Genomic DNA, 20008 nt, shown 5'->3' on the forward strand with positions numbered 1-20008 from the left:
AATCCATAGACATCAAGATCATAATTTTCTGACAAACAGTTCAGAAGTTATGGGCAAAAATAGCCTATTTTATTATCTCATGACCCATAGGTGGCGCTGTCACCAAATTTGGCATGGACCCCAAGTTCATGGTCCACATGAAGTGTACCAAATTTCATTTCAATTGATCAAAGAATGACTGAGCTACAGCTTCAGAACCATTTTTGCATCAACCTCGTTAAGTTTGCGCATTTATTACTTTTGAACAAAGATAAATATCAAAATTCTGTTCAGTCATTTCTATGTGGCTTACTCCAAAGGTCATCTGTGCCAAATCTCATAAGAATTGAACAACATTTGAAGGAGGAGTAGCGAAAAAATGGAATACTGTACATTTCAAAATGGCCGCTACTGTAATGGGTGGAGTTTTACTGTAAGGTATTAAAATCAACAAGCATGAGGAGAGCAATTACGTGTACTAAGTAGAATTTTCATAGATCAAGCGGATCAGAAGTTATAACCCTTTGAACATTGAATTTTTGAACTGCTGGTGGCGCTATAGAGTTAGTACTAGAGACCCCATTTTTGGTCACATGACTTTTTAAGATCACCACTACAACTGTGCCAAATTTCATCATTTTCCTATGTACGGTTCATAGGGCTGCCATAGACGCCTATGGCTAAGAAGAAGAAGCAGAATAATAATAATAATAATAAATATAGCTGCAAGCAGCGATTCGGGGCCAAGCACCTTTAGCGCAATGAGCACCCAAAGCACAGCAAGCAACATAGAAGGTATCAATCACCCAATGCTCACTGACCACCCAAGGTGCATCAAGAACACAAAGCGCAGCAAGTACCCAAAGCGTTGCAATGACAGAGCAGAACCACCGCAGTGCAGAGCAGCAACAGAAAACATGGCAAAAATAGAACATATGTGAACTACAGACAGGTCAAGAAGAATAGGTGGGAAAGAACAAAACTTTAATAGAAGAAATTAACACCTGCCTCAGGTGGGATTCGAACCCATGAACTCAGGATCTCTATGCATACGACTTAATGGATGCGCCACTCAGCAGACACAGCTCAAGGGGCAGCAGGAAAGAGATTACAGAAATGCAAGCATTGACATATGCCAATCACCAAAGATGTAGAAATGACACCGCAGAGCAGAAATCACAAAAATACAATGTATATGAGAATCAAAAAGCTCAAGTGAGATTGAAGACAAGAAGAACATTCCGTAGAGTAACGCTATAAAATGTAATATAAAGTAATTAACTATGACAAATAGACAACATCACAGGGACGATCAACTTTACAGAGGTTTTTCTCAAAAAATTCCTAGGTGCAAGAAAAATCTGTTCAGTCATTTCTGTGCGGATTGCTCCAAACATTATACGAGCAGAACCTGGCATAAAATAAACAAAATTTGTAAAAGGAGTAGCGAAAAAATCATTTACCATATGCCTTACAATAACACATGAACAGAATGATGGAAAATGACAAACGAGGTATCGTTGCAATCGGCATAAACCAGTGAATACAATTTCACAAAGAAAATTAATATCCGACAAAGTATTCAGAAGTTATGAGCAGTTCTATAAGAACTGTTATAGTTTATAACCCCTAGGTGGCGCTGTATTCTGACTTCCCAGATACAATCAGGACATCATGCCAAAGCTTCCTACCGATTTTTGCGCCAATATATCCAATACTTCAAAAGTTATAACAATTTATGACAAATTTCAAAATGGCGGACAGGCGGTTCGGTCAAACCCGGCATAATACACATCGACAGATGCGGCATGAGGTAAGGAATCCGTAGACACCAAGATCATAATTTTCTGACAAACGATTCAGAAGTTATGCGCAAAAATAGCCTTTTTTACTATCTCATGACCCATAGGTGGCGCTGTCACCAAATTTGGCATGGACCCCCATTTCATGGTCGACATGAAGCGTACCAAATTTCATCTCGATTGATCAAAGAATGACCGAGATACAGCTTCAGAACCAATTTTGCGTCAATCTCGTTAAGTTCACGCATGAATTACTTTTAAATAAAGAAAAATATCAAAATTCTGTTCAGTCATTTCTATGCGGCTCACTCCAAAGATCACATGTGCCAAATCTCATAAGAATTGAACCAAATTTGAAGGAGGAGTAGCGAAAAAACAAAATACTGTACATTTCAAAATGGCCGCTACTGTAATGGGTGGAGTCTTACTGTAAAGTATCAAATTCAATAAGTGGGATGAGAGCAATCACGTGTACTAAATAGAATTTTCATAGATCAAATGGTTCACCAATTATAACAGTTTGAACATTGAATTTTTGCACTGCTGGTGGCGCTATAGAGTTACTGCTAGAGACCCCATTTTTGGTCACATGACTTTTTAGGACCACCACTACAACTGTGCCAAATTTCATCACTCTACTACTTACGGTTCATAGGGCTGCCATAGACTCCCATTGGACAAGAGTAAGAATAATAATAATAATACTAACAATTGCAATAGGTGTCTCAGCACCTTCGGTGCTTGACCCCTAATAATACTAACAATTACAATAGGTGTCTCAGCACCTTCGGTGCTTGACCCCTAAATATAGCTGCAAGCAGCGATTTGGGGCCAAGCAGATTTAGCGAAATGAGCACCCAAAGCACAGCAAACAACATAGAAGGTATCAATCACCCAATGCGCATTGAGCACCCAATCAAAAACACAAGGCGCAGCAAGTACCCAAAACGTAGCAATCACAGATCAGAACCACTGCAGTGCAGAGCAGCAACAGAAAACATGAAAAAAATAGAACATATGTGAACTACAGACAGGTCAGGAAGAATAGGTGGGAAAGAACAAAACTTTAATAGAAGAAATTAACACCTGCCTCAGGCTGGATTCGAACCCATGAACTCAGGATCTCTATGCATACAACTTAACAGATGCGCCACTCAGTAGACACAGCTCAAGGGTCAGCAGAAAAGAGCTTACATGCCAAAGAATTCAGAAGTTATAAGCAATTCGATAAGAACTGTTATAGTTTATAACCCCTAGGTGGCGCTGTACTCTGATTTCCTCAGGACATCATGCCGAAGCTCCCTACCGATGTTTGCGCCGATATATCCGATACTTCAAAAGTTATAGCAAATTATCACAAATTTCAAAATGGCGGACAGACGGTTCGGTCAATCCCGGCATAATACACATCGACAGATGCGGCATGAGCCAAGGAATCCGTAGACACCAAGATCATAATTTTCTGACAAACGATTCAGAAGTTATGCGCAAAAATAGCCTTTTTTCCTATCTCATGACCCATAGGTGGCGCTGTCACCAAATTTGGCATGGACCCCCAGTTCATGGTCGACATGAAGCGTACCAAATTTCATCTCGATTGATCAAAGAATGACCGAGATACAGCTTCAGAACCAATTTTGCGTCAATCTCGTTAAGTTCACGCATTAATTACTTTTAAATAAAGAAAAATATCAAAATTCTGTTCAGTCATTTCTATGCGGCTCACTCCAAAGATCACATGTGACAAATCTCATAAGAATTGAACCAAATTTGAAGGAGGAGTAGCGAAAAAACGAAATACTGTACATTTCAAAATGGCCGCTACTGTAATGGGTGGAGTCTTACTGTAAGGTATTAAAAACAATAAGCATGAGGAGAGCAATCACGTGTACTAAGTAGAATTTTCATAGAGCAAATGGATCATGAGTTATAACCATTTGAACATTGAATTTTTGAGATGATGGTGGCGCTATAGAGTCACTGCTAGAGACCCCATTTTTGGCCAAATGACTATTTATGACCACCACTACAACTGTGCCAAATTTCATCATTTTCCTATATACGGTTCATAGGGCTGCCATAGACTCCCATTGGGGAAGATTAAGAAGAATAATAATACTAACAGAAACAATAGGTGCCACAGCACCATAGGTGCTTGGCCCCTAATAATACTAACAATTACAATAGGTGTCTCAGCACCTTCGGTGCTTGACCCCTAAATATAGCTGCAAGCAGCAACACGGGGTCAAGCACCTTGGCGCAATGCACACACAGCACAGCAAGCACACAAAGCACAGCAAATTCACAATGCACAGCAAGCACACAAAGCACAGCAATTACACAAATCACAGCAGGCACACAAAGCACAGCAAGCTCACAAAGCACAGCAAGCACACAAAGCAAAGCAAGCACACAAAGCACAGCAAGCTCACAATGCACAGCAAGCACACAAAGCACAGCAAGCTCACAATGCACAGCAAGCACACAAAGCACAGCAATTACACAAAGCACAGCAAGCTCGCAAAGCACAGCAAGCACACAAAGCACAGCAAGCACGCAAAGCACAGCAAGCACACAAAGCACAGTAATCTCACAAAGCATAGCAAACTCACAAAGCACAGCAAGCACACAAAGCACAGCAAGCTCACAAAGCACAGCAAGCTCACAAAGCACAGCAAACTCACAAAGCACAGCAAGCACACAAAGCACAGCAAGCTCACAAAGCACAGCAAGCTCACAAAGCACAGCAAGCTCACAAAGCACAGCAAGCTCACAAAGCACAGCAAGCTCACAAAGCACAGCAAGCACACAAAGCACAGTAAGCACACAAAGCACAGCAAGCTCACAAAGCACAGCAAGCTCACAAAGCACAACCAGCACACAAAGCACAGCAAACTCCCAAAGTACAGCATGCACACAAAGCACACAAAGCACAGAAAGCACAGCAAGAACCACCACAATGCAGAGCAACAACAGCAAACATGGAAAAATAGAACACATTTGAACTACAGACAGGTTGAGAAGAACTGATGAGGAAGAACAAAATACCTGACTCAGGTGGGATTCAAACCCAGGAACTCAGAATCTCAATACATATGATTAACTTGATGCGCCACTCAGATGACACAGCTCATGAGGCAGCAGAAAAGAGATTAGAAAGCTACAAGGATTAACATATGTCAAATTAGTTTATAAACCCTAGGTGGCGCTGTATTCTGACTTCTCAGGTACCTTCAGGATATCATGTCAAAGCTCCTTATCAATTTTTGCGCAGATATGTCCAATAGTTAAAAAAATATAACAATTTATGTCAAATTTCAAAATGGCGGACAGGCGGTTTGGTCAAACCCGGCATAATACACATCGACAGATGCGGCATGAGGTAAGCAATCCATAGACATCAAGATCATAATTTTCTGACAAACAGTTCAGAAGTTATGGGCAAAAATAGCCTATTTTCCTATCTCATTACCCATAGGTGGCGCTGTCACCAAATTTGGCATGGACCCCAAGTTCATGGTCGACATGAAGTGTACCAAATTTCATTTCAATTGATCAAAGAATGACCGAGCTACAGCTTCAGAACCATTTTTGCGTCAACCTCGTTAAGTTTGCGCATTTATTACTTTTGAACAAAGATAAATATCAAAATTCTGTTCAGTCATTTTTATGCGGCTCACTCCAAAGATCACCTGTGCCAAATCTCATAAGAATTGAACCACATTTGAAGGAGGAGTAGCGAAAAAACTAAATACTGTACATTTCAAAATGGCCGTTACTGTAATGGGTGGAGTCTCACTGTAAAGTATCAAATTCAATAAGCGGGATGAGAGCAATCACGTGTACTAAGTAGAATTTTCATAGATCAAATGGTTCACTATTTATGACAGTTTGAACATTGATTTTTTGCACTGCTGGTGGCGCTATAGAGTTACTGCTAGACACCCCATTTTTGGTCACATGACTATTTATGATCACCTCTACAACTGTGCCAAATTTCATCATTTTCCTATGTACGGTTCATAGGGCTGCCATAGACGCCTATGACTAAGAAACGGCAGAATAATAATAATAATACTAACAATTCCAATAGGTGTCTCAGCACCTTCGGTGCTTGACCCCTAATAATAATACTAACAGAAACAATAGGTGCCACAGCACCATAGGTGCTTGGCCCCTAATAATAATACTAACAATTACAATAGGTGTCTCAGCACCTTCGGTGCTTGACCCCTAATAATAATACTAACAATTACAATAGGTGTCTAAGCACCTTCGGTGCTTGACCCCTAATAATACTAACAATTACAATAGGTGTCTCAGCACCTTCGGTGCTTGACCCCTAATAATACTAACAATTACAATAGGTGTCTCAGCACCTTCGGTGCTTGACCCCTAAATATAGCTGCAAGCAGCGATACGGGGCCAAGCACAATCAGCGCAATGAGCTCCCAAAGCACAGCAAGAAAGATACAACTTATCAATCACTCAGGGCGCATTGAGCACCCAATGTGCATCAAGAACACAAGGCTCAGCAAAGAACCCAAAGCGTAGCAATGACAGAGCAGAACCACCGCAGTGCAGAGCAGCAACAGATAACATGGCAAAAATAGAACATATGTGAACTACAGACAGGTCAAAAAGAATAGGTGAGAAAGAACAAAACTATAATAGAAGAAATTTACACCTGGCTCAGGTGGGATTCGAACCCACGAACTCAGGATCTCAATGCATACGACTTAACAGATGCGCCACTCAGTAGACACAGCTCAAGGGGCAGCAGAAAAGAGCTTACATGCCATACAAAGAATTCAGAAGTTATAAGCAGTTCTATAAGAACTGTTATAGTTTATACCCCTAGGTGGCGCTGTTCTCTGATTTCTTCAGGACGTCATGCCGAAGCTCCCTACCGATTTTTGCGCCGATATATCCGATACTTCAAAAGTTATAGCAATTTATCACAGATTTCAAAATGGCGGACAGGCGGTTCGGTCAATCCCGGCATAATACATATCGGCAGATGTGGCATGAGCCAAGGAATCCGTAGACACAAATATCATAATTTTCTGACAAACGACTCAGAAGTTATGCGCAAAAATAGCCTTTTTTCCTATCTCATGACCCATAGGTGGCGCTGTCACCAAATTTGGCATGGACCCCCAGTTCATGGTCGACATGAAGCGTACCAAATTTCATCTCGATTGATCAAAGAATGACCGAGATACAGCTTCAGAACCAATTTTGCGTCAATCTCGTTAAGTTCACGCATTAATTACTTTTGAATAAAGAAAAATATCAAAATTCTGTTCAGTCATTTCTATGCGGCTCACTCCAAAGATCACATGTGCCAAATCCCATAAGAATTGAACCAAATTTGAAGGAGGAGTAGCGAAAAAACGAAATACTGTACATTTCAAAATGGCCGCTACTGTAATGGGTGGAGTCTTACTGTAAGGAATTAAAAACAATAAGCATGAGGAGAGCAATCACGTGTACTAAGTAGAATTTTCATAGAGCAAATGGATCACGAGTTATAACCATTTGAACTTTGAATTTTTGAGATGATGGTGGCGCTATAGAGTTACTGCTAGAGACCCCATTTTTGGCCACATGACTATTTATGACCACCACTACAACTATGCCAAATTTCATCATTTTCCTACATACGGTTCATAGGGCTGCCATAGACTCCCATTGGGGAAGATTAAGATTAAGATTAAGATTAAGATTAAGAAGAATAATAATACTAACAGAAACAATAGGTGCCACAGCACCATAGGTGCTTGGCCCCTAAATATAGCTGCAAGCAGCGATACAGGGCCAAGCACAATCAGCGCAATGAGCTCCCAAAGCACAGCAAGAAAGATACAACTTATCAATCACTCAGGGCGCATTGAGCACCCAAGGTGCATCAAGAACACAAGGCTCAGCAAAGAACCCAAAGCGTAGCAATGACAGAGCAGAACCACCGCAGTGCAGAGCAGCAACAGATAACATGGCAAAAATAGAACATATGTGAACTACAGACAGGTCAAAAAGAATAGGTGAGAAAGAACAAAACTATAATAGAAGAAATTAACACCTGGCTCAGGTGGGATTCGAACCCACGAACTCAGGATCTCAATGCATACGACTTAACAGATGCGCCACTCAGTAGACACAGCTCAAGGGGCAGCAGAAAAGAGCTTACATGCCATACAAAGAATTCAGAAGTTATAAGCAGTTCTATAAGAACTGTTATAGTTTATACCCCTAGGTGGCGCTGTTCTCTGATTTCTTCAGGACGTCATGCCGAAGCTCCCTACCGATTTTTGCGCCGATATATCCGATACTTCAAAAGTTATAGCAATTTATCACAGATTTCAAAATGGCGGAAAGGCGGTTCGGTCAATCCCGGCATAATACATATCGGCAGATGCGGCATGAGCCAAGGAATCCGTAGACACAAATATCATAATTTTCTGACAAACGACTCAGAAGTTATGCGCAAAAATAGCCTTTTTTCCTATCTCATGACCCATAGGTGGCGCTGTCACCAAATTTGGCATGGACCCCCAGTTCATGGTCGACATGAAGCGTACCAAATTTCGTCTCGATTGATCAAAGAATGAGCGAGATACAGCTTCAGAACCAATTTTGCGTCAATCTCGTTAAGTTCACGCATTAATTACTTTTGAATAAAGAAAAATATCAAAATTCTGTTCAGTCATTTCTATGCGGCTTACTCCAAAGATCATCTGTGCCAAATCTCATAAGAATTGAACCACATTTGAAGGAGGAGTAGTGAAAAAATGGAATACTGTACATTTCAAAATGGACGCTACTGTAATGGGTGGAGTTTTACTGTAAGGTATTAAAAACAACAAGCATGAGGAGAGCAATCACGTGTACTAAGTAGAATTTTCATAGATCAAGCGGATCAGAAGTTATAACCATTTGAACATTGAATTTTCGCACTGCTGGTGGCGCTATAGAGTTAGTACTAGAGACCCCATTTTTGGTCACATGACTATTTATAACCACCACTACAACTGTGCCAAATTTCATCATTTTCCTATGTACGGTTCATAGGGCTGCCATAGACTCCCATTGGGAAAGAAGAAAAATTTACTAACAGAAACAATGACCAATATAGCTGCAAGCAGCAACACGGGGTCAAGCACCTTCGGCGCAATGCACACACAGCACAGCAAGCACACAAAGCACAGCAAGTTCACAATGCACAGCAAGCACACAAAGCACAGCAATTACACAAATCACAGCAGGCACACAAAGCACAGCAAGCTCACAAAGCACAGCAAGCACACAAAGCACAGCAAGCACACAAAGCACAGCAAGCTCACAATGCACAGCAAGCACACAAAGCACAGCAAGCTCACAATGCACAGCAAGCACACAAAGCACAGCAATTACACAAAGCACAGCAAGCTCACAAAGCACAGCAAGCACACAAAGCACAGCAAGCACGCAAAGCACAGCAAGCACACAAAGCACAGTAATCTCACAAAGCACAGCAAACTCACAAAGCACAGCAAGCACACAAAGCACAGCAAGCTCACAAAGCACAGCAAGCTCACAAAGCACAGCAAACTCACAAAGCGCAGCAAGCACACAAAGCACAGCAAGCTCACAAAGCACAGCAAGCACACAAAGCACAGTAAGCACACAAAGCACAGCAAGCTCACAAAGCACAGCAAGCTCACAAAGCACAGCAAGCACACAAAGCACAGTAAGCACACAAAGCACAGCAAGCACACAAAGCATAGCAACAAAAAAAGCACTGCAAGCACACAAAGCACAGCAAGCTCACAAAGCACAGCAAGCTCACAACGCACAACCAGCACACAAAGCACAGCAAACTCCCAAAGCACAGCAAGCACACAAAGCACACAAAGCACAGAAAGCACAGAAAGCACAGCAAGAACCACCACAATGCAGAGCAACAACAGCAAACATGGAAAAATAGAACACATTTGAACTACAGACAGGTTGAGAAGAACTGATGAGGAAGAACAAAATACCTGACTCAGGTGGGATTCAAACCCAGGAACTCAGAATCTCAATACATATGATTAACTTGATGCGCCACTCAGATGACACAGCTCATGAGGCAGCAGAAAAGAGATTAGAAAGCTACAAGGATTAACATATGTCAAATTAGTTTATAAACCCTAGGTGGCGCTGTATTCTGACTTCTCAGGTACCTTCAGGATATCATGTCAAAGCTCCTTATCAATTTTTGCGCAGATATGTCCAATAGTTCAAATTTCAAAATGGCGGACAGGCGGTTCAGTCAAACCTGGCATAATACACATTGACAGATGCGGCATGAGGCAAGGTATCCATAGACAGCAAGTTCATAATTTTCTGACAAACAGTTCAGTAGTTATGGGCAAAAATATCCTTTTTTTAAATCTCATGACCCATAGGTGGCGCTGTCACCAAATTTGGCATGGACCCCAGGTTCATGGTCAACATTAAGTGTACCAAATTTTATTTCAATTGATCAAAGAATGACCGAGCTACAGCTTCAGAACCATTTTTGCGTCAACCTTATTAAGTTTGCGCATTTATTACTTTTGAACAAAAATAATTATAAAAATTCTGTTCGGTCATTTCTGTGCGGATCACTCCAAAGATCATCTGTGCCAAATCTCATAAGAATTGAACCACGTTTGAAGAAGGAGTAGCGAAAAAACGAAATACTGTACATTTCAAAATGGCCGCTACTGTAATGGGTGGAGTCTTACTGTAAAGTATCAAATTCAATAAGCGGGATGAGAGCAATCACGTGTACTAAGTAGAATTTTCATAGATCAAATGGTTCACCAGTTATAACAGTTTGAACATTGAATTTTTGGACTACTGGTGGCGCTATAGAGTTACTGCTAAAGACCCCATTTATGACCACCTCTACAACTGTGCCAAATTTCATCATTTTCCTATGTACGGTTCATAGGGCTGCCATAGACTCCCATTGGGGAAAAATAATAATAATAATAATAATAAATATAGCTGCAAGCAGCGATTCGGGGCCAAGCACCTTTAGCGCAATGAGCACCCAAAGCACAGCAAGCAACATAGAAGGTATCAATAACCCAATGCTCACTGACCACCCAAGGTGCATCAAGAACACAAAGCGCAGCAAGTACCCAAAGCGTTGCAATGACAGAGCAGAACCACCGCAGTGCAGAGCAGCAACAGAAAACATGGCAAAAATAGAACATATGTGAACTACAGACAGGTCAAGAAGAATAGGTGGGAAATAACAAAACTTTAATAGAAGAAACTAACACCATGAACTCAGGATCTCTATGCATACGACTTAGACAGATGTGCCACTCAGTAGACACAGCTCAAGCAGCAGCAGAAAAGAGCTTACATGCCATACAAAGAATTCAGAAGTTATAAGCAGTTCTATAAGAACTGTTATAGTTTATAACCCCTAGGTGGCGCTATTCTCTGATTTCCTCAGGACATCATGCCGAAGCTCCCTACCGATTTTTGCCCCGATATATCCGATACTTCAAAAGTTATAGCAAATTATCACAAATTTCAAAATGGCGGACAGGCGATTCGGTCAAAGCCGGCATAAAACATATCGACAGATGCGGCATGAGCCAAGGAATCCGTAGACACCAAGATCATAATTTTCTGACAAACGATTCAGTAGATATGGGCAAAAAGAGCCTTTTTTCATATCTCATGACCCATAGGTGGCGCTGTCACCAAATTTGGCATGGACCCACAGTTCATGGTCGACATGAAGTGTACCAAATTTCATCTCGATTGATCAAAGAATGACCGAGCTACAGCTTCAGAAACATTTTTCCGTCAATCTCGTTAAGTTCACGCATTAATAACTTTTGAATAAAGATAAATATCAAAATTCTGTTCAGTCATTTCTATGCGGCTGACTCCAAAGATCACCTGTGCCAAATCTCATAAGAATTGAACCACATTTAAAGGAGGAGTAGCGAAAAAACGAAATACTGTACATTTCAAAATGGCCGCTACTGTAATGGGTGGAGTCTTAATGTAAAGTATCAAATTCAATAAGCGGGATGAGAGCAATCACATGCACTAAGTAGAATTTTCATAGATCTAATGGATCATGAGTTATAACCATTTGAATATTGAATTTTTGAGATAATGGTGGCGCTATAGAGTTACAGCTAGAGACCCCATTTTTGGCCACATGACTATTTATGACCACCACTACAACTATGCCAAATTTCATCATTTTCCTACATACGCTTCATAGGGCTGCCATAGACTCCCATTGGGGAAGAAGAAAAATTTACTAACAGAAACAATGACCAATATAGCTGCAAGCAGCGATTCGGGGCCAAGCACCATCAGCGCAATGAGCACCCAAAGCACAGCAAGAAAAATACAACGTATCAATCACCCAGGGCGCATTGAGCACAAGGTGCATCAAGAACACAAGGCGCCGCAAAGAACCCAAAGCATAGCAATGACAGAGCAGAACCACCGCAGTGCAGAGCAGCAACAGAAAACATGGCAAAAATAGAACATATGTGAACTACAGACAGGTCAAGAAGAATAGGTGGGAAAGAACAAAACTTTAATAGAAGAGATTCACACCTGCCTCAGGCAGGATTTGAACCCAAGAACTCAGGATCTCTATGCATACGACTTAGCGGATGCGCCACTCAGTAGACACAGCTCAAGGGGCAGCAGAAAAGAGCTTTTATACCAAAGATTTCAGAAGTTATAAGCAATTCGATAAGAACTGTTATAGTTTATAACCCTTAGGTGGCGCTGTACTCTGATTTCCCAGGTACCCTTAGTACATCATGCCGAAGCTCCCTACCGATTTTAGCGCCGATATATCCGATACTTCAAAAGTTAAAGCAATTTATCACAAATTTCAAAATGGCGGACAGACGGTTCGGTCAATCCCGGCATAATACACATCCACAGATGCGGCATGAGGCGAGGAATCCGTAGACACCAAGATCATAATTTTCTGACAAACGATTCAGAAGTTATGCACAAAAATAGCCTTTTTTCATATCTCATGACCCATAGGTGGCGCTGTCACCAAATTTGGCATGGACCCACAGTTCATGGTCGACATAAAGTGTACCAAATTTAATCTCGATTGATCAAAGAATGACCGAGATACAGCTTCAGAACCAATTTTGCGTCAATCTCGTTAAGTTCATGCATTAATTACTTTTGAATAAAGAAAAATATCAAAATTCTGTTCAGTCATTTCTATGCGGCTCACTACAAAGATCACCTGTGCCAAATCTCATAAGAATTTAACCAAATTTGAAGGTGGAGTAGCGAAAAAACGAAATACTGTACATTTCAAAATGGCCGCTACTGTTATGGGTGGAGTCTTACTGTAAAGTATCAAATTTAATAAGCGAGATGAGAGCAATCACATGTACGAAGTAGAATTTTCATAGATCTAATGGATCACAAGTTATAACCATTTGAATATTGAATTTTTGAGATGATGGTGGCGCTATAGAGTTACTGCTAGAGACCCCATTTTTGGCCACATGACTATTTATGACCAACACTACAACTGTGCCAAATTTCATCATTTTCCTACATACGGTTCATAGGGCTGCCATAGACTCCCATTGGGGAAGAAGAAAAATTTCCTAACAGAAACAATGATCAATATAGCTGCAAGCAGCAACTCGGGGCCAAGCACCTTCAGCGCAATAATGAGCACCCAAAGCAAGCACAGCAAGCACACAAAACACAGCAAGCTCACAAATCACAGCAAGCTCACAAAGCACAGCAAGCACACAAAGCACAGCAAGCTCACCAAGCACACAAAGCACAGCCGGCACACAAAGCACAGCAGGCACACAAAGCACAGCAAGCTCACAAAGCACAGCAAGCTCACAAAGCACAGTAAGCATACAAAGCACAGCAAGCACACAAAGCACAGCAAGCTCACAAAGCACAGCAAGCTCACAAAGCATAGCAAGCACACAAAGCACAGTAAGCTCACAAAACACAGCAAGCACACAAAGCACATCAAACACACAAAGCACAGCAAGCTCAAAAAGCACAACAAGCTCACAAACCACAGCAAGCTCACAAAGCACAGCAAGCACACCAAGCATAGCAAGCAAAACAAGCACAGCAAGCTGACAAAGCACAGCAAGCTCAAAATGCACAGCAAGCTCAGAAAGCACAGCAAGCACACAAAGCACAGCAAGCTCAGAAAGCACAGCAAGCTTAAAAAGCACAGCAAGCACACAAAGCACAAGAAGCTCACAAAGCACAGCATGCTCACAAAGCACAGCAAGCTCACAAAGCACAGCAAGCACACAAAGCACAGCAAGCTCACAAAGCACAGCAAGCACACAAAGACAGCAAACTCACAAAGCACAGCAAGCACACAAAAACAGCAAACTCACAAAGCACAGCAACCACACAAAGCACAGCAAGCTCACAAAGCACAGCAAGCACCATAAAGCGCATCAAACACGCAAGGCTCAGGAATCATAGAGCAGAACCACCACAGTGCAGAGCAACAACAGCAAACATGGAAAAATATAACATATGTGAACTACAGACAGGTTGAGAAGAATTGATGAGAAAGAACAAAACATTAATAGAAAAACCTAATATACGACTCAGGTGGGATTCAAACCCAGGAACTCAGAATCTCAATACATATGACTAACTTGATGCGCCACTCAGATGACACAGCTCATGAGGCAGCAGAAAAGAGATTAGAAAGCTACAAGGATTAACATATGTCAAATTAGTTTATAAACCCTAGGTGGCGCTGTATTCTGACTTCTCAGGTACCTTCAGGATATCATGTCAAAGCTCCTTATCAATTTTTGCGCAGATATGTCCAATAGTTCAAAAAATATAACAATTTATGTCAAATTTCAAAATGGCGGACAGGCGGTTCTGTCAAACCTGGCATAATACACATTGACAGATGCGGCATGAGGCAAGGTATCCATAGACAGCAAGTTCATAATTTTCTGACAAACAGTTCAGTAGTTATGGGCAAAAATATCATTTTTTTAAATCTCATGACCCATAGGTGGCGCTGTCACCAAATTTGGCATGGACCCCAGGTTCATGGTCAACATTAAGTGTACCAAATTTTATTTCAATTGATCAAAGAATGACCGAGCTACAGCTTCAGAACCATTTTTGCGTCAACCTTGTTAAGTTTGCGCATTTATTACTTTTGAACAAAAATAATTATAAAAATTCTGTTCGGTCATTTCTGTGCGGATCACTCCAAAGATCATCTGTGCCAAATCTCATAAGAATTGAACCACGTTTGAAGAAGGAGTAGCGAAAAAACGAAATACTGTACATTTCAAAATGGCCACTACTGTAATGGGTGGAGTCTTACTGTAAAGTATCAAATTCAATAAGCGGGATGAGAGCAATCACGTGTACTAAGTAGAATTTTCATAGATCAAATGGTTCACCAGTTATAACAGTTTGAACATTGAATTTTTGGACTACTGGTGGCGCTATAGAGTTACTGCTAAAGACCCCATTTTTGGTCACATGACTATTTATGACCACCTCTACAACTGTGCCAAATTTCATCATTTTCCTATGTACGGTTCATAGGGCTGCCATTGACTCCCATTGGGGAAAAATAATAATAATAATAATAATAATACTAACAATTACAATAGGTGTCTCAGCACCTTCGGTGCTTGACCCCTAAATATAGCTGCAAGCAGCAACACGGGGTCAAGCACCTTCGGCGCAATGCACACACAGCACAGCAAGCACACAAAGCACAGCAAGTTCACAATGCACAGCAAGCACACAAAGCACAGCAATTACACAAATCACAGCAGGCACACAAAGCACAGCAAGCTCACAAAGCACAGCAAGCACACAAAGCACAGCAAGCACACAAAGCACAGCAAGCTCACAATGCACAGCAAGCACACAAAGCACAGCAAGCTCACAATGCACAGCAAGCACACAAAGCACAGCAAGCTCACAAAGCACAGCAAGCTCACAAAGCACAGCAAGCACGCAAAGCACAGCAAGCACACAAAGCACAGTAATCTCACAAAGCACAGCAAACTCACAAAGCACAGCAAGCACACAAAGCACAGCAAGCTCACAAAGCACAGCAAGCTCACAAAGCACAGCAAACTCACAAAGCACAGCAAGCACACAAAGCACAGCAAGCTCACAAAGCACAGCAAGCTCACAAAGCACAGCAAACTCACAAAGCACAGCAAGCTCACAAAGCACAGCAAGCTCACAAAGCACAGCAAGCACACAAAGCACAGCAAGCACACAAAGCACACAAAGCACAGCAAGCACACAAAGCACAGCAAGCTCACAAAGCACAGCAAGCTCACAAAGCACAACCAGCACACAAAGCACAGCAAACTCCCAAAGCACAGCAAGCACACAAAGCACACAAAGCACAGAAAGCACAGCAAGAACCACCACAATGCAGAGCAACAACAGCAAACATGGAAAAATAGAACACATTTGAACTACAGACAGGTTGAGAAGAACTGATGAGGAAGAAAAAAATACCTGACTCAGGTGGGATTCAAACCCAGGAACTCAGAATCTCAATACATATGATTAACTTGATGCGCCACTCAGATGACACAGCTCATGAGGCAGCAGAAAAGAGATTAGAAAGCTACAAGGATTAACATATGTCAAATTAGTTTATAAACCCTAGGTGGCGCTGTATTCTGACTTCTCAGGTACCTTCAGGATATCATGTCAAAGCTCCTTATCAATTTTTGCGCAGATATGTCCAATAGTTCAAAAAATATAACAATTTATGTCAAATTTCAAAATGGCGGACAGGTGGTTCAGTCAAACCTGGCATAATACACATTGACAGATGCGGCATGAGGCAAGGTATCCATAGACAGCAAGTTCATAATTTTCTGACAAACAGTTCAGTAGTTATGGGCAAAAATATCATTTTTTTAAATCTCATGACCCATAGGTGGCGCTGTCACCAAATTTGGCATGGACCCCAGGTTCATGGTCAACATTAAGTGTACCAAATTTTATTTCAATTGATCAAAGAATGACCGAGCTACAGCTTCAAAACCATTTTTGCGTCAACCTTGTTAAGTTTGCGCATTTATTACTTTTGAACAAAAATAATTATAAAAATTCTGTTCGGTCATTTCTGTGCGGATCACTCCAAAGATCATCTGTGCCAAATCTCATAAGAATTGAACCACGTTTGAAGAAGGAGTAGCGAAAAAACGAAATACTGTACATTTCAAAATGGCCACTACTGTAATGGGTGGAGTCTTACTGTAAAGTATCAAATTCAATAAGCGGGATGAGAGCAATCACGTGTACTAAGTAGAATTTTCATAGATCAAATGGTTCACCAGTTATAACAGTTTGAACATTGAATTTTTGGACTACTGGTGGCGCTATAGAGTTACTGCTAAAGACCCCATTTTTGGTCACATGACTATTTATGACCACCTCTACAACTGTGCCAAATTTCATCATTTTACTATGTACGGTTCATAGGGCTGCCATTGACTCCCATTGGGGAAAAATAATAATAATAATAATAAATATAGCTGCAAGCAGCAACACGGGGTCAAGCACCTTCGGCGCAATGCACACACAGCACAGCAAGCACACAAAGCACGGCAAGTTCACAATGCACAGCAAGCACACAAAGCACAGCAATTACACAAATCACAGCAGGCACACAAAGCACAGCAAGCTCACAAAGCACAGCAAGCACAAAAAGCACAGCAAGCACACAAAGCACAGCAAGCACACAAAGCACAGCAAGCTCACAATGCACAGCAAGCACACAAAGCACAGCAAGCTCACAATGCACAGCAAGCACACAAAGCACAGCAATTACACAAAGCACAGCAAGCTCACAAAGCACAGCAAGCACGCAAAGCACAGCAAGCACGCAAAGCACAGCAAGCACACAAAGCACAGTAATCTCACAAAGCACAGCAATTACACAAAGCACAGCAAGCTCACAAAGCACAGCAAGCACACAAAGCACAGCAAGCACGCAAAGCACAGCAAGCACACAAAGCACAGTAATCTCACAAAGCACAGCAAACTCACAAAGCACAGCAAGCACACAAAGCACAGCAAGCTCACAAAGCACAGCAAGCTCACAAAGCACAGCAAACTCACAAAGCACAGCAAGCTCACAATGCACAGCAAGCACACAAAGCACAGCAAGCTCACAATGCACAGCAAGCACACAAAGCACAGCAATTACACAAAGCACAGCAAGCTCACAAAGCACAGCAAGCACGCAAAGCACAGCAAGCACGCAAAGCACAGCAAGCACACAAAGCACAGTAATCTCACAAAGCACAGCAATTACACAAAGCACAGCAAGCTCACAAAGCACAGCAAGCACACAAAGCACAGCAAGCACGCAAAGCACAGCAAGCACACAAAGCACAGTAATCTCACAAAGCACAGCAAACTCACAAAGCACAGCAAGCACACAAAGCACAGCAAGCTCACAAAGCACAGCAAGCTCACAAAGCACAGCAAACTCACAAAGCGCAGCAAGCACACAAAGCACAGCAAGCTCACAAAGCACAGCAAGCTCACAAAGCACAGCAAACTCACAAAGCACAGCAAGCTCACAATGCACAGCAAGCACACAAAGCACAGCAAGCTCACAATGCACAGCAAGCACACAAAGCACAGCAATTACACAAAGCACAGCAAGCTCACAAAGCACAGCAAGCACACAAAGCACAGCAAGCGCGCAAAGCACAGCAAGCACACAAAGCACAGTAATCTCACAAAGCACAGCAAACTCACAAAGCACAGCAAGCACACAAAGCACAGCAAGCTCACAAAGCACAGCAAGCTCACAAAGCACAGCAAACTCACAAAGCGCAGCAAGCACACAAAGCACAGCAAGCTCACAAAGCACAGCAAGCTCACAAAGCACAGCAAACTCACAAAGCACAGCAAGCTCACAAAGCACAGCAAGCACACAAAGCACAGTAAGCACACAAAGCACAGCAAGCACACAAAGCATAGCAACAAAAAAAGCACTGCAAGCACAGCAAGCACAGCAAGCTCACAAAGCACAGCAAGCTCACAAAGCACAACCAGCACACAAAGCACAGCAAACTCCCAAAGCACAGCAAGCACACAAAGCACACAAAGCACAGAAAGCACAGCAAGAACCACCACAATGCAGAGCAACAACAGCAAACATGGAAAAATAGAACACATTTGAACTACAGACAGGTTGAGAAGAACTGATGAGGAAGAACAAAATACCTGACTCAGGTGGGATTCAAACCCAGGAACTCAGAATCTCAATACATATGATTAACTTGATGCGCCACTCAGATGACACAGCTCATGAGGCAGCAGAAAAGAGATTAGAAAGCTACAAGGATTAACATATGTCAAATTAGTGTATAAACCCTAGGTGGCGCTGTACTCTGACTTCTCAGGTACCTTCAGGATATCATGTCAAAGCTCCTTATCAATTTTTGCACAGATATGTCCAATAGTTCAAAAAATATAACAATTTATGTCAAATTTCAAAATGGCGGACAGGCGGTTCAGTCAAACCTGGCATAATTCACATCGACAGATGCGGCATGAGGTAAGCAATCCATAGACATCAAGATCATAATTTTCTGACAAACAGTTCAGAAGTTATGGGCAAAAATAGCCTATTTTATTATCTCATAACCCATAGGTGGCGCTGTCACCAAATTTGGCATGGACCCCAAGTTCATGGTCGACATGAAGTGTACCAAATTTCATTTCAATTGATCAAAGAATGACCGAGCTACAGCTTCAGAACCATTTTTGCGTCAACCTTGTTAAGTTTGCGCATTTATTACTTTTGAACAAAGATAAATATCAAAATTCTGTTCGGTCATTTCTATGCGGCTCACTCCAAAGATCATCTGTGCCAAATCTCATAAGAATTGAACCGCATTTGAAGGAGGAGTAGCGAAAAAACGAAATACTGTACATTTCAAAATGGCTGCTACTGTAATGGGTGGAGTCTTACTGTAAAGTATCAAATTCAATAAGCGGGATGAGAGCAATCACGTGTACTAAGTAGAATTTTCATAGATCAAATGGTTCACCAGTTATGGGCAAAAATAGCCTATTTTATTATCTCATAACCCATAGGTGGCGCTGTCACCAAATTTGGCATGGACCCCAAGTTCATGGTCGACATGAAGTGTACCAAATTTCATTTC

This window comes from Paramisgurnus dabryanus, chromosome 11 (assembly GCF_030506205.2).
Source record: "Paramisgurnus dabryanus chromosome 11, PD_genome_1.1, whole genome shotgun sequence".
Lineage (NCBI taxonomy): Eukaryota > Metazoa > Chordata > Actinopteri > Cypriniformes > Cobitidae > Paramisgurnus > Paramisgurnus dabryanus.